At 39.8% G+C, this 22,543-nt stretch overlaps 1 protein-coding gene across 3 annotated transcripts in view; it reads left to right on the top strand.

Moving 5' to 3' along the window:
* Positions 1 to 247: 247 nt before the first annotated feature.
* Positions 248 to 22,543, top strand: part of STK33 (serine/threonine kinase 33) — an 83,496-nt gene continuing 61,200 nt past the window's right edge. For 2 of the 3 annotated variants that reach the window (XM_034770090.1, XM_034770092.1), the window contains exon 1: positions 498 to 615. The gene's annotated coding sequence lies outside the window, so the exon portion shown is untranslated. Of the gene's footprint in view, positions 354 to 497; positions 616 to 22,543 lie in introns of those variants that run through there. The other variant, XM_034770091.1, reaches the window with a different exon arrangement.

Here is a 22,543-nt window from a genome sequence, read left to right on the forward strand (position 1 = left end):
TAATAGGTATTAACTTCATACAGCTGTGAGGGGGGAGGCCTCTTCCCGATGAGTGTGGGGCAGTAGCTATGCGGGGATTTCCCCCGGCTCCACAGTCGTGTGGCGGGTGTCTGTGGCTCTGAGGGAGTCTCTCCTTCCTCCCCACCCCGCCGCGAGGTGCTTGCTGTCCACCCCCTCCGGGGCAGGGGGGTGGAGGTGGGGAGAGGAGCGGCTCCGCGCTCTGTTGCGGCTGTCCCCGCGCGGCCCCTGTACCCTGTGCAGGTCCCAGGCAGGTGGCCGGGGCGGAAAGTTTCTGAAGTGTGCGGCGCGGAGCCGGGCGGCGAGGCCCGAGGGCAGGCGAACGGGGCCGGCGGGTAAGTGTCCGGCCCAGGTCGGCGGCCAGGGCCGAGTGCCCCGGGGCTGGAGCCGCCAGTGCCGGAGCTCGCAAGTTGTCTGGTTGCTATGGCAACGCGACGGCTGCGGAGGCGGGCCCAGCCCCCTGCGGCGCCCCGGTCCCTGCCCGGGCGGCACCCGCCTGCCAGCGTGGGGGCAGCTGCAGCGCCACGCGCCGAGCCCTGAGCCCGACGGTGCAGGGGCGGCATCGGGCGGCCCCCGGCCCCGGCCCTGCGCGGAGAGGTAAGCGCAGCTCAGGCTCGCGCCTTTTCCTGCCCGCCCACCCGCCACCCCAGCAGCTGGCTGAGGGGTTCCCGCCCCGCCCCGCCCGCGCCGTGTGGGCTAGAAAGCGGGGTACGGGCCCTGCTCTGGGATCGCCTCCTCCGCCCCTGGGGCTCTGCTCCGTCCCGCGGCTGGGCACGTCCGCAAGACATGTGGCCGAGACCCGCTCCCGGGGTTGGGTGGTCCAGCCGGGCACGGGTGCGGCGTCTCCTCCTCTGGGGAGTCCCGCAGCGTCCCTGGCAAGGCACGGCCCGGGGCGCGGTCTGCCCCCATCGGCAGGGGGAGCTGGGATCCGCGAGAGAGGCTTATTCTCTGTTTGTGCCATTAACTTTTGGGGGATGGCTGTTGTCAGTTAAACGGCGCTAGTTGTGGGAAGTGGGACTGCGATTTCATGGCTTGATCGTAATCTGTAAACCTAGAAAGTGAGGTTGGTTTTGACACGTCCCTCTCTTTAGTGCTATTTTTTTTAAATGGGCATACAGCTGTAGTCTTCTGAGTTAAAAGTTAGTCTGCATTAAAAATGCAGATCGGGAGCACCATTGCTTCATTCTGGTTTTTCAGTTGTTGGGAGTGACTGACAGTGTTGTTGCCAGTGCAGTCCTGCATCTGTACAGGTATTGTGAAGGTCAAATCATCATCAGCTTCTGGTTTTATATGGCACTGGAGAGCTCTGAACTCATTTACCTTCAGCCCCTTCTACCAGTAAAATTGGTAAAATCCATTGCACCAATAAAACCAATTTAAGTGATCTGGAAAGCAGACTTCAAAACAGACTTAAGTGCTGAGGATGATACTGCTGTCACTTGGAGGTATTGGGAAATCAGTTGAATTGTATAAAGACTGTTACTCAGTATCTGTTTTGAAATAAGGTTAACATTAAAGAAATTCATTAAAACAATGTACTCAGCTGAGACGTGCAATATTTTAATTAAGCTAGAGGTCGACTTCAAAACAGTTGTGCAGACTGCATAAGTCGTCTTCAGAGAAACGAGGCAATTATATGATATGTTAAAGGGACACTTTAACATATCATATACTTAACATTAAACATTAAAGTTTTGTGCAAAATGGCCCTGTCTTAAAAGAATTTAATGGAGCAAGTCATCTATTTTCTAAATACCTAATTTAAAATATACCATTCTTTTATCATGGAACTAAAAACAAAGACAATCCCCCTCAAATCTAATTGACTGCGAAGCCATAAAGTTTTGTGCTCTTCTGCAACCTCACTTAACCGTCAAAGACAGCAGAGCTATGTTGAGCTCCCAGATGTTGTGAAAACTCTTTCACTAGCCAAGACACAGTGCAGAGAGTTATAAGGAGGATTGCGGTAAGAGACAAAAATCTAAACTTGCAAATTTTTATAGCATTATAGGAACTTTTAAAAATACTCTTAACAAAAATAATTCCTTTGAATTTTTCATGGTGAGTCTCCTCTCGCTCTCCCTCCACATCAAAGAAACACTATTTCTGTTGTCACCCTAGTAGCAGCAGAGAGGCTAAGGATTGAGTTAGCATGGAGACTTTTTAGACATGGTCTAGGCCAAGGCTAGGACACATTGATAAATTGATCTGGTAAACTATTGCTGCCATTGCTTTATCTGTTTTGTGAGGGATGTCATTTTCCAGAACTCAGTCTAGTATCTTAGGCAAACACTAAATTCAGTTAAATATACTAAACATATTTATTGCTGATTTAAAACAGACATTTGAAATATTTACTAAAGCTGTAAAAATTCAGCTAAGGCTACAATGGGAGTGAAGGCTTGCATATGTGTATTTTATGCCACCAAGACTGTAGCAGGATCCTCAAAATTGAAATAATTTTTCTAAAATTCATCATTCAAAAAACACAGAGGTTAGTGAATTTTATGTGGTAGTTATTATGTAAATAAAAATAACTATTAATTTCTGATCCTTACAAAATAAGAATTAGTTGGAAAAGGACAAATTCAATAGAGGTTAGAAAATGTCCTAGTTGCCAAGATGATGGGCAGTTCAAAAGCAATTAAATGCAGTTGGTATAGTTAGTAGGTGTTTGTAAAATTAAAGTTACATTTGAAAATGACTGTCTTCCAACAGGGTTCACTAGTCTGCAGTTTTTTTATTTTGTCCCACCCACCCCAAGATCATCTCTTCCTCATCCCTTTTCTGTTTCATTTGAAATGCTTGTTTACTTGTGCCTTGGTTAGCATGCCATTTGGATATTGTAGACAACCTAGAAGTTTTGCTCATCTGTTACACTAGATGAGTACACCTTTCCTCCAGCAATTTATTAAACTGTGTAACTCTGATTATTAAATCCTTTCTGAAATATTAAATTAAAATAATTTCATAACTGCAGAGTTTTAGAACGTAAGGGACAATAAACGGATATAATTATTGTATCATTGCTGTAGAATAATTAACAGTTTTCCCCCCTAATTTTCAATTACTTGTCATTTTAAATCTCACAGGTAATGCAGCATTGTATAAAAAGGCAACAAGAAAGAACCAACTAGAAACAAATACTATATTTAGTGTATCTTCAGTGCTGTTGTTTCATAATTTTAGGGGTTTGTGCAAAATATGTTCTAGTATTGTGAAGGCATTGGTTGTGACTTCTTAGTTAAATTTATTTGAGTTTTTCACTTAAACTGGGGATCCAAACTGTGTGTTTTGTATGAAGAATACATTGTATTTCCCCAAATTTGCACAACATATTATGTGCTTAAAGATGGAATTTTCTGAACATTTTCAAGTAAATTTATTAATTGGTTTGGGTTAAACCTAATCAGAAATAAGCCCTCTAAGAAGGCCCCTCTTTTTAAAAACTCATCTGGGGGAAAAAACAGTCCCACAATCACTAAAATTCACTTAACCATCATTCTGAGAATCTGTCCCACCCAAGCCACTTTTCATATTTTCAAAATATTTTTAATTAATCATTTCCAATTATATTTTATAACGGAAAGTTTGTGCGCCAGCAGAGACTGGCGAATAGAATGCTCTTTTACAAAAACTCCACCATCTCTCATTGTTCTTGATAGGACATAGTCCACAGTCTCCCCTCAATTAAGGTCTGGTCTACACTGGGTGGTGGTGGTGGGGAATCGATCTAAGTTACGCAACTTCAGCTATATGAATAACATAGCTGAAGTCAACGTACTTAGATCTACTTACCGCAGTATCTTCACTGTGGTAAGTCGAGTGAAGACACTCCCCCATCGACTCCGCTTGTGCCTCTCGTGGAGTACCGGAGTCGAAGGGAGAGCGCTGTCCTTATGTTTTTAGGAGGCAGGGAGGGACCCCATGAGGAGCTGGTGAATACCAGGAAGGAACAGTGTGGTAAGCAGGTTAATAGAGAGGCAGGTAAGGAGGCTATGGGAACAGGGATGATCAAATAAGAAGGCTGTGGAGATGTAGGTGAATGTGGGGGAATATGAGGGAGCACTAGGTGTGTTATGGTGTAGGAGAGAGAAATTGATAAGAAGGGGAAGGCTAATATTTGGGGCTGTTGGGAGGTAGGAGATGATGAGGGAGCATGATAGAACAGGGAGAGGAACAGGAAGGGTCAGATGATGGCAGCAGGATAGTGATAGTTACTAATCAACTATCTCCCCTCTTCTACCCCACGTTTTAATAGAGGGGAAGTGGAGTACCCTTTCAAGCAGCCAGTTGGAAGGCTTATATGCTTGTGCATTCAAAGTTGAATTTTGAACAAGAAATGACTGCATACAAATTGAAGCTGGGTAGCTTCTCCATAACGGCTCAAACATCAGATGTCAGATGGAAAATAATGTAGACTTACTTATTGCTCTTAAGTAACATGATTTTAAAATAAGTCTCATAATTTTTTGAGCTCTGATTCATGATTTTTGAACCTTTGCGGTTGGCAATACTCCTTCCTCTATTCCCCAGTGCAGTCTCATTTTTTCTGACCTGGTATCTCCCATCCTCAGAAGGCAATCAATGGCAGTCTTTGGACCAGCAAACTTCTCATGGTTTGTTGCAGAGGATCTTCTGCCATGATGAACCATGGGAACCCTGGGGCTGTCCCAGGAACATTGCTCAGAGCTCATCTTGTCAGGTGCTCTCTCACTGTTGTTTTCCTCTCCATGTCTCAGTCCCTAAAAGCTATAAGTCAGAGAAGTAACTGGGAGGAGAACTAACTAACTCCCCCTGCCAAACAAAGCTTTGAGCAGTCTTCCAGTGCTTAACCAGCTCTTGTGTCTGATCATGATTCAACACACAAGGAAAGCCACTGCGATGAACCGCTGAAAATTAGTTGGCCCAAGTTTGCCTCCAGCCACTATTCTGAGCTGAGGGGAACCTGGGGGGCGGGACGGAGGGAAGAAAGATACAGATTTGCATCTGTGTGACATCAAATGCTTAAAACATTAAAAAAAATACATATACAAATGTGCAGTTGTCAATATTGCTCCACACAGAAAATGTTGAGAGCATGTCTTATTAGATAGCTTAACTATTCATAGATTGCTTTTGTGGTTTTGTGCCAGCTATGTTGTAATATAGCAACTTTAACTGGTGCACAAGAAAGCTTTTTGTGTATGAATTGATATTTCGATTTATTGTACATTACTTGACCTGATCATCTGCTGTCAATGCCCTTTCTGGAATTTAAGAATAGCCTAAAAGATTTGACTAACTTTCTGATCCCAATGTTTTGTTGAACATAGTTAAAAGTTATGAAGAGCTATGTATGTATCTTAATGCAATGCTTGTCTGAAATGACACTGATAGCCTGCTGTGAGGAAAATCAATTTGCAATCAAAAAACTCAATGTACTTGATGCTCAATTTAGTTCACCCTAAGTATTTCACATTCTCTCTCTATAGTAAACCAAAAGGATCTTAAGAATTAATTAAAGTGTTAGCATCTGGTCTTTGCAGCTTTGCTCATATACTCTGTGGAATAGTACAGTTAAAGCCTGCCTGAGATGGAGTGTGACATTTCTATTGCCACTGTTCGTTATGCAAATAGTTTTCAAATGGCAAACTTTCTTTTTCTTTCACTCCTGCACCTATCTTGGTGTTCATGGCAGTTTGTGTTTTCCTCTTTATAGCAGAATATGCAACTGTGGATATAAAAATTAAAAGTATGATAGCTTCCAAATTATTTTTATTGAGCCTCTTTTCCGAGATGCATATTTATGGTGTCCATTTTTTACTCTACAGTGGAACCTCAGTTACCTAAACCCTGATTAATCAAAAATCTTCATTTAAAACAACATTGAAGCCTTTTGTGGGTCACTAGAGAAATGAGTCATTCCTTGAGATTATAATTAAATTTGCATTTGACTTCCTGATGTTGAATCCTCTGTTAATATCAATACAACCTCCCCCTCCCCAATCCTTTAACTGTTTCTTCCTTAAACTATTTTTTAAACTTAATATTTATATAGTTACAAAGTTACAAACACCTCGGGAATAGAGGTTGTTCATAACTCTGAACAAAATGTTATGGTTGTTCTTCAAAAGTTTACAACTGGACATTGACTTAATTCAGCTTTGAAACTTTACTATGCAGAAGAAAAAGGTTACTTTTAACCATCCTAATTTAAATGAAACAAGCACAGAAACAGTTTCCTTAGCTTGTCAAATCTTTTTTTTTTAAACTTTCCCTTTATTTTTTTTAGTAGTTTACGTTTAACATAATACTGTACTGCATTTAGTTTGGTTTTTTGTCTCTGCTGCTGCCTAATTGCGTACTTCTGGCTCCAAAGGAGGTGTGTGGTTGACTGGTCAGTTCGTTACTCTGGTGTTCGTAACTCTGAGATTCTACTGTATTTTAGTCCCATTGTATGAGGCTGGACTAGGGTTTTGTATTTTGAAATTTGTATTGTTTTGATCTAATGCAGTAGTCGAGGAAAGTAAATCCCCATTCATTTCAATGGGAGTAGGATGAGATTATGTATTAGGTTTCTGGTCTGGTAGTTTCTCTGTGTCCAGGAACCCAAAGATAGCAAGTGTCTTTCCTGGAGTGTCTAAAAAAATTAGTTTGCCACAATTACTAGAGAAACTAACCACAATCTTAGGGTATGTCTGTGTTGCAAGTGAAGGTGTGATTGTAGCATGGCTAAGTGTACACATGATAGTTTTACTCTAGTTAGAGTGGGTAACAATAGCAATGAAGACATGGTGGCATGGGCTTCCACTGGGGTTAATTGGCCCTGAAAGTATCTGTTGGGGACCCTGGGTATGTACCTGGATTGCTAGTCCATGCTGAAGCCTGTGCCACCGTGTCTTCTCTACTATATTTACTCCATGCTAGCTAGATTAAAGATAGCATAGGGTACACTTACCTGTGCTACAATCATACCTTCATTTGCAGTGTACACATATACTGGAGTTTTGGTCTTGTCTGATGTTCTGGAGATGAGAATATGTCCATAGTGAGAAAAGGTGGGTGAGGTAATATCTTTTATTGGACCAACTTCTTGACCAGCCTCCTTGTGTTTCTAATATCCTGGGACCAACATGACTCCAACAATCCTACAGACAGAATATGTCCAGGGCACATGAGCATATGGGCACTTTTCAAATTATTGCAGTGTTGAAGACAGTTGGTTCAGCCCTTATCAGTATTACAAAATTTCCCCCCACTTTGAAAGATTCATGGAGCCATATTCAGTCCTAGTATAAATGGATTCAATTCCATTGAAGGAATTAAGTTAGTCATTCTGAAATAGATTTTAGACTCTGTTTGTTGAACTTGCCTTTTATTGAAACCTTGTGGAAGACCCTTCAGCTGGAGAGTTGAAAGTAATATTAATAGTTTTAGTTTATAAAATAAATTATTATAATTCTGACTTGGGGAAAACTGATTTTAGTGAGATAAGAATGAAATTTAAGAACTTGTTTGAAATAAATGCAAATGACTTGAATTTCTAAAATATTTTCATTGCCTATAAAACACATTTAGAGCTAAATTCTGCACTAATACATGTCTTAAGTCAATATGGGAAAATGACAGTGAATATGTGGGAATTACTTCTGCATATCTGAAGGTGGATTATGGCCTTTGGCTCTCAGAAAAATCCCCCCTGGCCTTTATTAGTTAATAGATTTCTACTGCATTTCAAATGAACTGGGTTATATTTCATTGGATTCATATGTGTAAGGAAAACAGGGACAAGTTTTATACCTTTTCTCCAAAGACCATTCTTTTTTCCTTCGTGAAGGCATCTGAGTGTTCTTTATGGTATCATTTGTTAATTTTCACTTTTTTCTAGATATAGAAAATTATCTTTAGTTTAAGATTCACTCCACAATTTCTAGTAGGCAAATAATGTATCTGGTTCTTCTTCTTGTGATATAAATTAGTTATTATCTGCTACAAAAACTTTAAATTGTGCAGAAAATTGAAGAAATGCTGGACACTATTCAGATGCAATTTGAAAATTGTCCAATGTGCGTTTCATAGATTGTTATGTTTATGATACCATTGTATCATATTAGGATGTTTAATGCCCTGCATTCTTTGCTTCTCTCCTCAACTGAAATTTTAGCTGAACAAGGAGTGAAGGAGTGGGCCTTAGCTTTCTAATGGGCGGAAATATTGAAAAGCCTTTCTGTATCCTGTGGACATGCTTTACATCACATGGCATTAGATTTAATCACAAATATACATATAATACAGTATTGAAAGGAATATGTGGTTTTGATGTTCTTCCATTCTGCAAAGTACAAACATGTTCTTTAAACAATACCTACTCTGGAAAATACTTTGCAGGACTCGAGTATGTGTAGAGAATTTTCATTAGTTAGCTAGCGAAGTAGAGAAATATGCATTGCAGACTTCTGAAAGGATTCTCTCTTTCTTTCTTTTTTAAAAGAAAATAAAGCATATTTAATTAGGAAATAGTATAAATTATATAATTTATAATTGTGGACAAAATAATACCTTTAATTATACCTCTTGGCATCCCCAGACCTCTCAAGTGTTTCACAGTGTAAGAAGTGTTCCATGTCATTAACCAAAATATCTAACTGATATCTAAATATCAATTCCATATAGGAAATGAACTTATCCTTCATAAATCAGAATGTCTGTTGATTTTGTTTATTTACTGTATTAAAATAGATTAACATTTTGAAATATTTCCAATAGCATCCTTGTTTTCTTTGTAAAACTAGCTGTCCTGGCCTGCTGCGGTATATTTAGCGTGACCGTTTGACTCGAAGAAATCAGCAGGTTAAAAGAGGCCAGCATCCTTTTTACACAGTTCTGTGTTATTCTCTTTCTCTCATCATTTATCATTTTATTCCTATTAGGAAAACAAGCAAGAAGTTGGGAAAATGCTTCACTTATTAGTCTTCTTTATAAAAATAAAATGATCATTTACAAAGGTGATGTGGAATGTTCTCTGTACTTTTTTAAGAACTTCTAGGCTTTCTTTGACAGGGAATGGTGGTAGGAGCAACATTAACGTTTTTCAAAAAGTTGTTGCTTCTCTTTTGAAGGTCCCTTGCATATATACAGGCAAGACATGTATAATATATGGTATAACAAAGTTAAACAGAGGAGAAGAATGACAATAACAGCATACTTGCCCGTACTAGAATATATATCAAGATATGTGCTCTTCTCTCTTGGCATATTAAAAGTATTGCCTTGCAAGAAAGTATAATGCACTTCTAAATACTGTATATAACATTTCAAAATCTACTTTTTATGTGAGACTTGGTATAGGAAATATGCAAAATCCTATATTTGTAGTTGTCAATAAGTAACAGATCTTTTCCCAAAGGAACAAAGATTTGCATGCAATATATACTCTGACTCAGATTTTAAGTAGGGATGTGATGAAAATCTGTTTAGTAAACTTTATTATTCTTATTATTATTGACAGTCTCACAATCAGTACATTTGTCAGGAAAAGGCACATTTCTCAGTGCAACTTACTACATGCTCTCCTGGAATTGAAATACTTTTAAAATATTATAAAAATGTATTACCAAAGACAGATTTTCTGGTCTATAGGTGCTTACTATTACTATCATAGCTGTAATACCTGGTCTGTAATTTTTTAAAATAACTCTGACATTAGCAATCTGAGTAAATAGGCTCTGTTAGCGTTGGTTCCTTCTTTTGACCTCAAAAGACCTCATTCATCAATATTTTTACCGTGGGTCTGTTTTTCAGAGAGCAACCACAACTCCTGTTGACTTCAGTTGGCATTGTGGGTGCTCAAAATTTGTGAAAATCGAACCCCTAGTGTGTTCAAATACATATACTCTCTACCATTAAACCGGTGCATTTTCTGCATGGAATTCTAAAGAAGTCCAGTAAATAATGAATGTGCCTGTGATTTCTGATATGGCTAGGGGGAACTTAATCATGCTTTTGTTAATGTAACAATATACATTTTCTTATTCCAAATATAATTTACACTGTATTTATCATACTAAAAGCATGTGTCTTCAAAGGAACTGTTTTCAGAGTTTGCTCCAGTTGAAACTTCGGCAGCTACAATGCTTGATGTTCAAGGAGAACCTGTTGTTTGTGCCACTTTACGCATCTGGATAATGTGTTACGTGGCAACCTCAGGATTCTTTTGTGATATGAAGAAGAAACCTAACTTCAGTACAAGGTAAAGCTGCTGGTTACCCAAAACTACTCATTCTTGTGCTGAACTGGAGCCTTGAGATGTAATAATAGGGAATACAAATACAAACGAACTGTTATGCTGCAAATGCTTTGCCTCTAGCCTGGAATGTATTCCTGGTAGATGAGAAGTGGTGAAACTTGTTCACCAGTGCCTGGTGAGAAATAATTCACATTTGCCTTAATATATTCAACTCAAGAAAATTGATGGTGCGAGGAAGGAGAAAGCTACCTGATCTAAAATGAAGGTATGTTTGTAGCTAAAATGATCTAGAAAGTAACTGAAGACACCAGGTTTGTGAAAGAACTTCCTTCAAACTCTAGAGCTAATGTTTTTGATATCCTGTGTCAAGAATTGCTCTGGTTTGCTCATTTGACACTCCTGTTTATTTATTCATAAGTTCTTTTTGCATTCCTGCTGGCGCAGTTCCTTTTTTCATGCAGTGTTCTTTTGTCAAGCTGTGAACTGAAGATCGTGTTCTGGATTAGCTTTCATTATGTACTGTATAACTAATGTTGGTGGATAAAGGTTTTGTATATTTTACACTAGAGAAGCAGATGGCTTGACCTTTGTGCTTAATACAAAGGAGTGTAAATGATACATGAATCATAGGAATCCAAAATATACATATATTCCAGATAGTAAACAGGCCATTTAAAAAAGATTTTAGAACAAAGTTTCCAGAAATTCAGAAAATTCTTTGCTGTATTCTACGGCAGTGGTTCTCAAACTTTTTTTTTCCATGGACCACTTGAAAATTGCTGGGGGTCTCGGCGGACCACTTAATGATCTTTCCAAATGTTGTTTGTACCATCAGCTAACTATTGTAAAGCACTTTGGATAAAAGCGCTATATTAAAAAATCCTTAATAATTAACTTTTTTTGTTCTACAAATAAAAGCGTACAGCTCATATTTTCATATCAGTAGTTTTACCTTTCTGATGCAATGGATGTGCCCTCTCTCCCCCGCCGCAGCAGCCCCCGAGCTGGGGCTGGGAAGGAGGGCCATCTCTCCCCGGCAGCCACAGCCCTGGAGCTGGGGAAAGTCGCCTCTTTCTCTGGCTGCCGCAGCCCTGCATGTCCCAAATTCCCCCACCCCTTCTTCTCACCCCACTGCTTCCTCCCACCTACCCCATATTTCCCCGAAAGCCACCACCTCACCGAATATGTGTGTCTTCTCCAGGGTCCAGGCACCTAATTAGTGCCCAGGCGCTCACCTTAGAGGGAACTATCCGTGGACCACCTGAATGGAACTTGTGGACCACTGGTGGTCTACGGACCACAGTTTGAGAATTTCTGTTCTACGGAATTAATGCAGAAAAGCCAGGTTGTAGGAGAGTGAAGTTTCATTATAAGAGGAGTGAAAATCCACTGAACTGTACTGAAGTAATTCAAGATCATCAAGTATCTGTATCAGAAACAAGAAAAAGGCATGCAGTCCAACATGCATGTCAAATGTGAATTTATGTTAAGCCCACCATCCTGTTTTTTTTCCACTATTCTTTTCTACCCAGTCCTTTTTCAGAAAAAATAGAGCACCTCAAGCCTGGCATCTCTTGGATTTAATATTTAAACAAATGATTTTTAAGGTAAAACTTACACAAATGTGTAGGTTTTTAATGACAGAATATCCAAAGAACTTATTTCTTCAGCCACTTAGAAAGCAGTTTGCCTTTTCACATTTAGTAGTTAAATAGAAATGGAGAAATTTTGAGATTAAAGCCGTAACTTGCAAATTGGTTCATTTCTGAAATGTGGAATCAGTAAGTGTTTGATTTTTAGATTAGAGATAATTGCTAACTGCTGAATATAAACTCTGATTTATGTCTTTGTAAATTGACCTCCAAGAACAATTTTTGTTTGAGGAGAGACAATATTTTTTTATAAATAATAGGTCAATTCCATCCATGCTATTATAGAAAGAAAATGTGGAACAAAGATGCCACCTTGTGGGAGATAATTTAGTTGGTATCGTTGGCTGCTTGTTAAGTTTTATGTTTTCATCATAAGCACTTACAGTTGTATTTCAGTTTTATTTTACACTCAGCTTTTTGGATGATGTATCTATATATAATAACTGCAGTTGTGTTTTTCTGGGCTCATATACTACATGAATGACCAAAATCATTAAATGTAATTTCTTCTGTGCCCCCTGATTACCACATAATTTTGGCACCAAAATCCTTAAGCTTTTGCTTTTCTGTGTTAAACTGCAATTGTCTGACTTCTTCATATTATCTGTTTTATAAATGTTTAGAAAATATTGGCCAACACAGAGTTGTGCTCTAAGTTAAACACCTCAGGGCTTTCAGATAAAGGTATGGATTCTACCTGCATGTCCTAAACCTAGAATTTGGGAATAGCCCTTAAGTCTTTGAGTCTTTTATTTATTTATTTAAAATAGAACAAAGTGGTCACAGCAAATTTGGAATAGCATATATTGGGAGAATAGGGGGTTATCCGTTTCTTTCACTTGCTGAGAAACACAGCTAGGCAGTGGGGATCCATGCAAGGGGAAAATTCATGGAAAAACCTGTCAAGCTGTCCGGAGTGGCTCACAAACGTGGGTGCCAACCTCAGGGCAGGCTGTCAAGAAGCAGGGTACAAACCCCAAATTGATTGTATGTTCTGTAATTAGATTTCACTAACCAAGTGGCAAGAATGAACTCCACAAGTGCTATAATAGCTTTACCATGGAACCCCCTCTGTTCACAGACCATCTACTTGGGCACTCCGGTCTATCTTGGCACCCAGGCAAGCCTGCCTTTGTTATAGATGGTCCCTTACACCAAAAATCACAACAATATTCTGGTTATTCCCAGTCCCAAAGGACCAGTCACTTAACCTAGGTCAGTTGCACGCCAGATCTCTCACTGCAGACAATTCTTGCAGCCAGTCCTGTAATAAGCTAAAGATTTATTATCTTAAAAAAAGAGGTGAGAGTTATTTACAAGGTTAAAGCAGGTAACATGCACACACAAATGAATTACAGTCTTAGATTCCAAAAGGTAATAGAATCTTCTATAATAAGCAAACTCCATATGTCCTTTAGGGCTAACCTAGGAAAAATAATTGGGGACCTTTAGCTTATGCTTGGTGATTCTTGCCCCTGTAGAGTCCATGCAGAAAAAAGAACCCATTTTCTTCTTGTCAGGGATTTTTATCCTCTTCTTCCCAGAGTCCAAGCTGATGTGATGAGATGTGCACATTTCCTTTTCCTGGAAGGGGTGAGGAATGCAATTTGTTCAAAATCTTTGTTCCTTGATGTCTCAAAATGTCTCAGTTGATTTCAAAGGTCTTCTGGTTGGGCAGGACAACCTAACATCTTCTCTAATGCAAATGCAGACTTCCTACAGAAGGCTTCTCTCCTGTTTGATGAGTTACAGAGGTTTACAATATAAAAATTCAATATAACCTTATGCCATGGGCTACAGATATTATAAGTGAGATCAATACATGCAGCATCCTAAAATCATTTAATCAAGTCTAAACACATTTTTATCAACTTAACATCTATTTTAACAATGCTGACACACGGATGAACCAGATGGATTTCCAGCTATGCATTTGTCAGTGCTCAGTAAGGCCTAGAGGCCTTGTCATAAGCTGGCATCTGGTCTGCCAGTATCACAGAACCCTCTCCCTCTTCCCTCACATGCTATTTACCCAAGGGAATAGAACAGTAGCAGAGATGCTGCATGGAAATAACTGCAGCCTTAGCATCCAACTCCTAGATGGGATGGAGTCAAAGTGAAATGGCACCAGTATTGCTAACACCAAAAATTGTGAGTCAAACTCTCAAAAATCTTTATATTGGCCCCCAAATCATGATACTGAGTTTTTATGGTCTGCCTTCTGACTTTTGAACTTCCCATGTCTCCTACCCCAATGTGAGTGTGACAATTACAGTATTATTAACTCTCTCAAATGTTTAGTGAGTAATGTGACTTTGAGTTTACAAACTTTTAGGTTCACAGATGGATGGCATTGTTACTAGTTTCTAACCCTCTTCTTCAGGTTTGCGTCTGCCTCCAAAATTTCCAAAAACATTGGGAGCCACAAGATGTAATGTAAGGTGGGAGTGTAGAAATGCATGTTTTTTCCCTAAATAGGTAACTTTGTTTGTAACCTGCAGCAACACTTTCTTATGGTGTGATCCCATCAAATCTCACAAGTTCGGTGGAGTTGGGCCAGATCAGTATTTGAATAATGTGCACCAACATTGGGTGGGCCAATATTAAATAGTGTTATAGTAGGTGACAGCCTTAGAATGTTAACCTTAGTCCTTTAGTTCAAAAGGTCGCTTTACTCACTTTTGCCCTTGAAAACTGAAGCACAGTGTCAGAGAGATCCAAAGACTGGCCAAAGGCATTTTCAAGCGATAAAATAGCAAGCAAGGTCAGTTTCTCGTTGACCATTGTCAATCGAAGCTATGTTTTAATGAACCTGAGCTTCAAAGAGCTGTGCTCACGGCTGTGACTGGCAGTGTGAGCAGAATCCTCAAAGCTATCCACGCATTAGGAAGAGTGTCCTTCAGCTCTACCTCATGAATGAATGAATTGGAGAACTTGGAATGGATTGTGCTTCCCGTATTGTAAAATATGACAGATGTTGTCCAATTCGACATAAAGGTCTTTATCATTAACTTTTGAACATTCCCCATGTGTCAGCACCCGCGAAGGTCTATACAATTGTTCAAGTGCCAGCAGTTTACTAAGGTCATACAAAAAAACAGGTCTTTTTGTGGTGCTTCATTTGTCCAAACCTTTCTTCGATGGACACTCGAGCAATGTCAATAAGTGAGCAAAAAAACCTCTCTCTTGAATTTTTCTTCCAAGCTTCTCATCACCTGAACTCTTTTCTCATAACCAAACTGTCTTTTCTTCCTATGAATATGAGTTTCCTTGAAAAGAGGCTCAACTCCTAAGTTTTCTGCCATTTCTTTGGCAGCAGTGATGGCATCTTCAAATCTGTTGTCTGTGTAGGCCACAATGAAATCAAGGCAGCTTCTCATCAAAGTAGTATGATAGTAATGTCCATTGACCGAGTTTGTAATGCGTTGCTTACAATGTTTACTTGGAAAAGGATACGTGCCAATCCACAACTGAGACCATAAATTTGAAATCAGTGATCTGGTTTGCCAGGCTTTGTGTCTCGTGTCGGAATCTGGCCTCAGCTTTACTCGACTGCAACAGTTCAATCAGGACGTTGTAAACCTCAGTCACGTGGTACCTAACTGACCTTATGCTATCAGTGCGGCTCGTCCAGTGAGTATCCCTTAATGGCTTCACAGCCAGATTTGTAACATTGTCTGTGAAGATCTTTCACCTGGTAGTTGATGCTGAAAACAGAATGTATATCCTTTGCAGTACTCCGAACAGCACTCTGAGCCCGGTGCCTCCCAAGCCCGTCAGCCCAGGTGGCTGCCTGAGTCGGCTGCCCCTAAATCCAGCCCTGGGTCTCACAGCAAGTGTTTTGTGAGAGTTGTGATTTACACCCAGATCTCTTCACTCTCAATCTTGAGTGGTAACCAAAAGATCATTCTTCCTTTTTTTATGAAGGAAAAAGCAGGGTGCTGCAGAAGTGATGTTGGCGATTCACAGTAAGGGGTTGTTCTTTTCTCTGAGTCACTATTAAACACAATTCTGCTGTCTTTTGGATGAGATATTAAATGGAGGTTCTCATGGCTTGTTGTTATAGATCACATGGGAATATGTATACGAGCAGGGGTGGGAACCTGGGTATCCTGGCCAAATTCCAACTTGGTATGTAGAATGTAATTCACCAAAATTCCCCGTGCAGTTTCAGTTAGAAATTGGCTTTCAGTTCCTGTCTTAAACTATTGTGTGGTGTTCACTGTTTAAATAATTTCTATTGCTTCAACTCGTTGTATAGTTTGTAAAGCACTTTGGGATGAAAGGCTCCATATAAAATGTAAGCTACGCTTATTGTGTCCAACTTGCCTGAACATATCATGAATCCCTTGTCTCTTTGTTCTGTCATTGGTTCTTGGGAATTGATTCATTTGAGGTCTGTTGTTTTGGAAAAAGACATGCTGTTCCGTATTACAGGGCCTTCAAGTTTATCTGACTCCACCTGTGATAAACTCTTTTTTAGTATATGTTTACTTTATTTTTAGCTTTTGTACCAGGTTATGGGCTGCATCATCTTGAGTCCTTTTGTGCTTGCACTGGAAGGGAGTGTCTTCTTACCATGGTTGTAGATGTGATTTTTCAAAAAGTAATTGTATAGATAAACATTTCAACAATATACCTTCTTTCATATTTTACACTATTGTAGCTTTTCAAAGGAATGATGAGAGCTTTGATTAACTTGCCTTTGAGGGAGGAAGAGAATCCTTGTGGAGGTAGAGAAGTCCCAGTTTTTGTATGTGTAGCTGGGAATTTGCTCTTTCCTGCAATTTGATATTCCACCCTCAAACAAATATTTGCTTCACTATGTGACCTAGGTAAACAAACTGATATACAAACTGTCATCAGGGGATAGGTGTTTTTCTGTTTTCTCTATGTCACACTGTCTGGAGTGGCTCATGATCATGAGTGTCAAAAACAGGGCAGCCTCCCCAAACTGGTGGTGTGTTCTACAATTAGATTTCACCAACCCACTAACAAATGTGAACTCCTGGATCAGTGTGAACATAGAGCCACAGACAGTCCCCTTAGACTCTCCAGTCTATCTTACCACCCAGGCAAGCTGGACTTAGTGATAAATGGTCACTTACACCAAAAATCACACAATATTCAGGGTGCATCCAGTCCCAAGAGGCCAGTCGCTTACCCCAGATCAATCAGTATCCTAGATCTCATACCAAAGACAACTCCTGTAGCCAATTCTGTAATAAACTAACTAAATGTTTATTAACTAGGAAGGAGATACAAGAGTAATTTACAGGTTAAAGCAAGCTAGCATATAACACAAATATATTGCAAAGTTGTTGTGATCTGTCCATTCATAAAGTATTTCAGGACAAACCCAAGGATAATCCATATGCTTAGCTTCTTTTTATAAAACAAAGCTGAAAGTCCCTTCATGGAGAGGAGAGAGGAATGTACTTTGAGACTTTGATCTCACAGGCAATGACCATTTGCTTTCTGTGCTCAGGAATTAGCATTTTCCTGTTACAGTTCATTATTTGCATTACACAAGGCTACTTTTGATGGGTTACTTAGTTACAGGGGTATATACAATGCAAATGTTTGCTATTACTTTATAATGGGGTATAGTTGAGTGAGAACAATACATGCAGCATCCTGTAAAACACTACACGCATTCTTTTCAACTTTACATCTAATATTTATTTTGATAATGTGAACACACAGGTAAACAAGACTGGTTTCCAGCTATGCATTTATTTGTAAATGTTCAGTGAGGCTTGGGCATGAGCTGGCACCTGGTCTACCAGTGTCACAATGTACCCTGAATTATAAAAGGAAGAGACCAAGAATGACATCTCTTGATTTTTTTTTCTGTAAATTCTATGAATTTTTTAATATTTTTTTTAACTTAGTGAAAATGATAAGTAATATATCACACTGTAAATGTTCATAGTACCAGATAATAGTAGGCTAGTGCCAAAAAGATATTAAGTTCTTGCCTTGATGAGTTTATAGTCTAAATGCACAAAGAAAAATAGTTTGCACAAGAACACAACATTTGACAGAGCGGGGTATGGCCCCTGCAGCTTCATGGAATAGACTGTTATTTAATTTTCATGTAGGAGGTTGTACACTTTTTCTGCACTAGTCCTGTTAACTCTAAAGGTTTTATGTATTATGACTTAGACTCTTCTTCAAGTGAGGTCTTACCTTCCCAGTCAACCCCTAACCTTATACAGGTGCTCAAAATGGAGAAGCCAGTTTTCTAGTGGTTCTCCTTCTGTTTGTCTTTCATCTCCTGCTTATGCTCTGGTGCCCCTTGGCTGTTCAGGTGTGAATAATACGTTAAATAGCAGGCCAGTCTTCTAATAATGACATCCATAGATAATTAGCATTCACAACACAATTTTTAAATCTTCCGATAACCCAGTCAATGAGCAGTGCCATTCCACTCTAGAAAATTCTTGCCCATTACCAGTGGTGATGAATTAACCCCAAAGAACCCAGTCTGACTTTAGGATCCCAGGTTGAGCTTGCAGGGCTGGCAGTTGGTACTGAAGAGTTTATTTTTTTTAATCCAAGTGTATGAGTGAATATACAATTGTTGTTTTCCTCCTAGGTTTAATTTGGATTTAAAACCCAAAATCTGAAATTCTTTTCAGATACTGGTCTTAGCGTAGGTGGATTCCTTGTTTCTTTGACTGTAACGATGCCTGGGACTATATGCAATATTAAATGTACTATATACATCTGTAACTGGACCATCAGCCACCCTGAAGGCTAGGGTTGTGGGCTCTTTAGGTCAGGTACCTAAAAAAAAAAAAAGTGAGTTAAAATCAAATTCCAGGTTCAGCCAAAGGAAAATGAAACAGTCGTGGGGCTGCATCCTTTAGCCACAGCTCCAAATAAGACAAAACTAGCACAGGGTAGCTTCTTTCCACCTAGATGTAGTGCCACAAACCACATAATGCCACAAACCACTAATCCAGTTCTTACTGTGATTAGTCTTTGGGTGTCAGTAAGATCCTTAATTTAAGTGATGGAAATAATTTCCCTATTTTCTCCTTTCCCTTAGCTGGGTCTTCATTCAGGAGACTTCAGGGTTAGGCAGAAAGCAGCTTCTCTTATTCACCCCATCTATTTTCTTTGTATCACTTGCCTGACTTAGGAGGCAAGGAGACTTAGCAGTCACTGCTGCCAGCTGCTCTCTCCAGGTCTGGCAGCTCAGAAAGTCTTTTTAAAGACTAATTTCCACTTTTCTGCGCCATGAAGGGGTTTAACCTGTTTGCCTGATACAGAGTATAAACTCCCCATTCACAACGTCTAATCATTACTGTCGTGAGTGGTTGTTCACGACTTATACTGTTGCACCGCATATGTGCAAAGTGGCAGGGATAACATTGCTATAGGAACCTTGTGTCCAGTTCTACCCTTTGTGACAGACCCAGACCAGTGGGGTACAGGAGTCTGGTAGAGGGCAAATATACTGGTCACTGGATGAGTAGTTTTCTGTTCCCTGAGTGACCAGAGCAGGGGCTGCACTAGAGTAATCAGGAACCTTCTAGAACCAGTTAAGGCAGGCAGGCTAATTAGGATATCTGGAGCCAATTAAGAAGCTGCTAGAATCAATTAAGGCAGGCTAATCAGGGCACCTGGGTTTTTAAAAGGAGCTCACTTTAGTTTGTGGGGTGAGTGTGAGGACCTGAGAGTAAGAGGCACAAGAAGCTGAGAGTGAGAGGGTGTGCTGCTGGAGGACTGAGGAGCACAAGCATTATCAGACCCCAGGAGGAAGGTCCTGTGGTGAGAATAAGGAAGGTGTTTGGAGGAGGCCAGGGGGAAGTAGCCCAGGGAGTTGTAGCTGTCATGCAGCAGTTACAGGAGGCACTATAGACAGCTGCAGTCCACAGGGCCCCGGGCTGGAACCCGGAGTAGAGGGTGGGCCCGGTTTCCCCCCAAACCTCCCAATTGACCTGGACTGTGGGTTCTTCCAGGGGGGAAGGTCTCTGGGCTGTTCCACAACCCACATGGTGAATCTCTGAGGCAAGAAAATCCACCAATAAGCGCAGGATCCACCAAGATGGAGGAGGAACTTTGTCACACCTTGCATATGCACGTAATTCCCTTTGTCTATAACAGAAGTTGTGTGAATGTATGGTATCTGAGAGCCACAATTTAAGAATGTGGCTTTCCTTGTATTTGGATTTACACAATCATTAAGCGTGTTGTCTTCATTTTTATAGTCCACTGTTCATGGTGGTCTTTGGTTCTATGTTCCTTGCACATATTTAAAACATTTAATAGTATACAGCAAGACAAATTTACAATTATAGTTATACTTTATTTGTTGATTTAAAATGTTCAGTTGCGTGTATCTGTTTTTGAAGTCATATGTGACTGTGTTTGGCATTTGGCTTTCCTATTGAAGCTTGGTATTCTATGCTTACTACTTCTCTAGACCCTGCTCAGAAGTTACAAGATATGGGAAATGTACTCTGAAAAGTCATTCAGAGCTTCAAAGCTTATTATGTCCAGGGAGAGACAGATTTAAGATTGCTGAGATTTCTGCTTGAAGTACTTTGAACAGAAATCTGTTTGTGTCAAAATCACTTTGGGGAAGGAAGGTAACAGAGGCTCCACAGGGATAGTGCTTGGGGTCTGTTACAGACATCCCCCCCCCCCCCCCCCCCGGATCTGATTTGGATATTGATAGAGACCTCTTTAGTATTTTTAGTGAAATAAATACTACTGGGAATTGTGCAATTAGGGGAGACTTTAAGTTCCCAGATATAGGTTGGAAGACAAGTACTACTAATAATGATAGGGAACAGATAGTCCTGGTTGTGATACCTGACAGATTTCTTCACCAAATAGTCACTGAACCAACAAGAGGTGATATTATTTTAGATTTAATACTAGTAAGCAATGAGGACCTCACAGAAGAACTGGTTGTCGACAACAATCTTGGTTTGAGACTGAGTGATAGTAAATTAATTCAGTTTAAATTGAATAGAAGGATAAACAAAAATAGGTCTGCAGCTATGGTCCTTGATTCCAAAAGAGCAAACTTAAAAAAATTAAGGGGATTAGGGAAGTGGATTGGACTGAGGAATTCAAGGACCTGAATGTGGAGGAGGCTTGGAATTACAAAATTGCAGAAACTATCTGAACCCTGCATCCCAAGCAAGGGGAAAAAAATTCATAGGAAAGGGTTGCAGACCAAATTGGATTAGCAAGCATCTAAATCAGGTTATCAAGAGAAAGAAGAAAGCCTAAAAGGAATGGAAGAAGGGATGGGTCAGAGAGCGTAGGGGAAAAGTGAGAACTGCGAAAAGCTAAGCAGAGTTGTACCTTACAAAGGAAACTAAAATAGTAAAAGGTTCTTTAGCCATATATATATATAAAGAAAACAAGGGAAGAAGAAGAAGTGGGACTGAACATCTAGGTGTGGCCCAACATGTTACTTTGCCCCAGTTTTTCATAAGAGTAATGAGGAGCTTGGGGATAGTGGCAGGTAGCTAATGAGAACAAGGATATGGAAATAGAAAATACCACATTGAAAGTGAAAGTCAAACTCAAACAGGTTAATGGACCAAACTGGGGGTCCTGGATTATCTCCATCCAAAAATATTAAAGGAACTGGCACATGAAATTGCAGGCTGAATAGCAAGAATATTTTAATGAATCTGAATTTAGGGGCCATACCCTATGACTGAAGGATTGCAAATATAGTACCTATATTTAAGAAAGGAGAGAAAAGTGATCTGGGAAACTACAGGCCCTTTTGTTTGAATTCAGTTGTATGCAAACTCTTAGAATAAATTTTGAAAGATGTAAATGGTAACTGGGTAAAATACAATATGGTTTTACAAAAATCTAGCTTTTGCTAGACCAACCTGATCTCTTTCTTTGAGAAGATAACCAATTTTCTAGACAAAGGAAATGCAGTAGATCTAATCTACCTGGATTTCAGTAAGACATTTGATGCAGCTCCACATGGGAAATTATTAGTTAAATTGGAGAAGATGGGGATTAATACAAAAATCAAAAGGTGGGTAAGGAACTGAGAGAGAGACTACAACGGCTCATGCTGCACGGTGAACTGTCAGGCTGGAGGGAAGTTACTAGTGGAGTTCCTCAGGGATTAGTCTTGTGGCCAATGTTATTTAACAGTGTCACTAATGACCTTGGCACAAAAAATGGGAGTGTGCTAATCAAAATTGCAGATGACACAAAATTGGGAGGTAATTGCTAATACAGAGAAGGCCCAGAATATCATACAAGATGATTTGGATGACCTTGAAAACTGGAGTAATAGAAAAAGGATGAAATTTACTAGTCAAAATGAAGGTCGTGTACTTAGGGACGAACAACACAAATTTTACTATAAACTGTGGATATATCACTTGGAAGGGACAGAGGAGGAGAGAGACCTAGGTGTATGGTCAATCACAGGATGACTGTGAGCTGCCAATGGGATGCAGCTATGAAAAAGGATAGTGCAAACCTAGGATGCATCAGGTAAGTATTTCCAGTTAAGTTATGGAAGTGTTATTACCATGATAAAAGGCACAGGTAATGGTAATACTCATCTGAAATATGTGTGAAGTTCTAGTCTCTCATGTTTCAGAAAGATTATTTCAAACTGGAACAGGTGCAGAGAAGG

Source organism: Trachemys scripta, chromosome 4 (genome assembly GCF_013100865.1).
Source record: "Trachemys scripta elegans isolate TJP31775 chromosome 4, CAS_Tse_1.0, whole genome shotgun sequence".
NCBI lineage: Eukaryota > Metazoa > Chordata > Testudines > Emydidae > Trachemys > Trachemys scripta.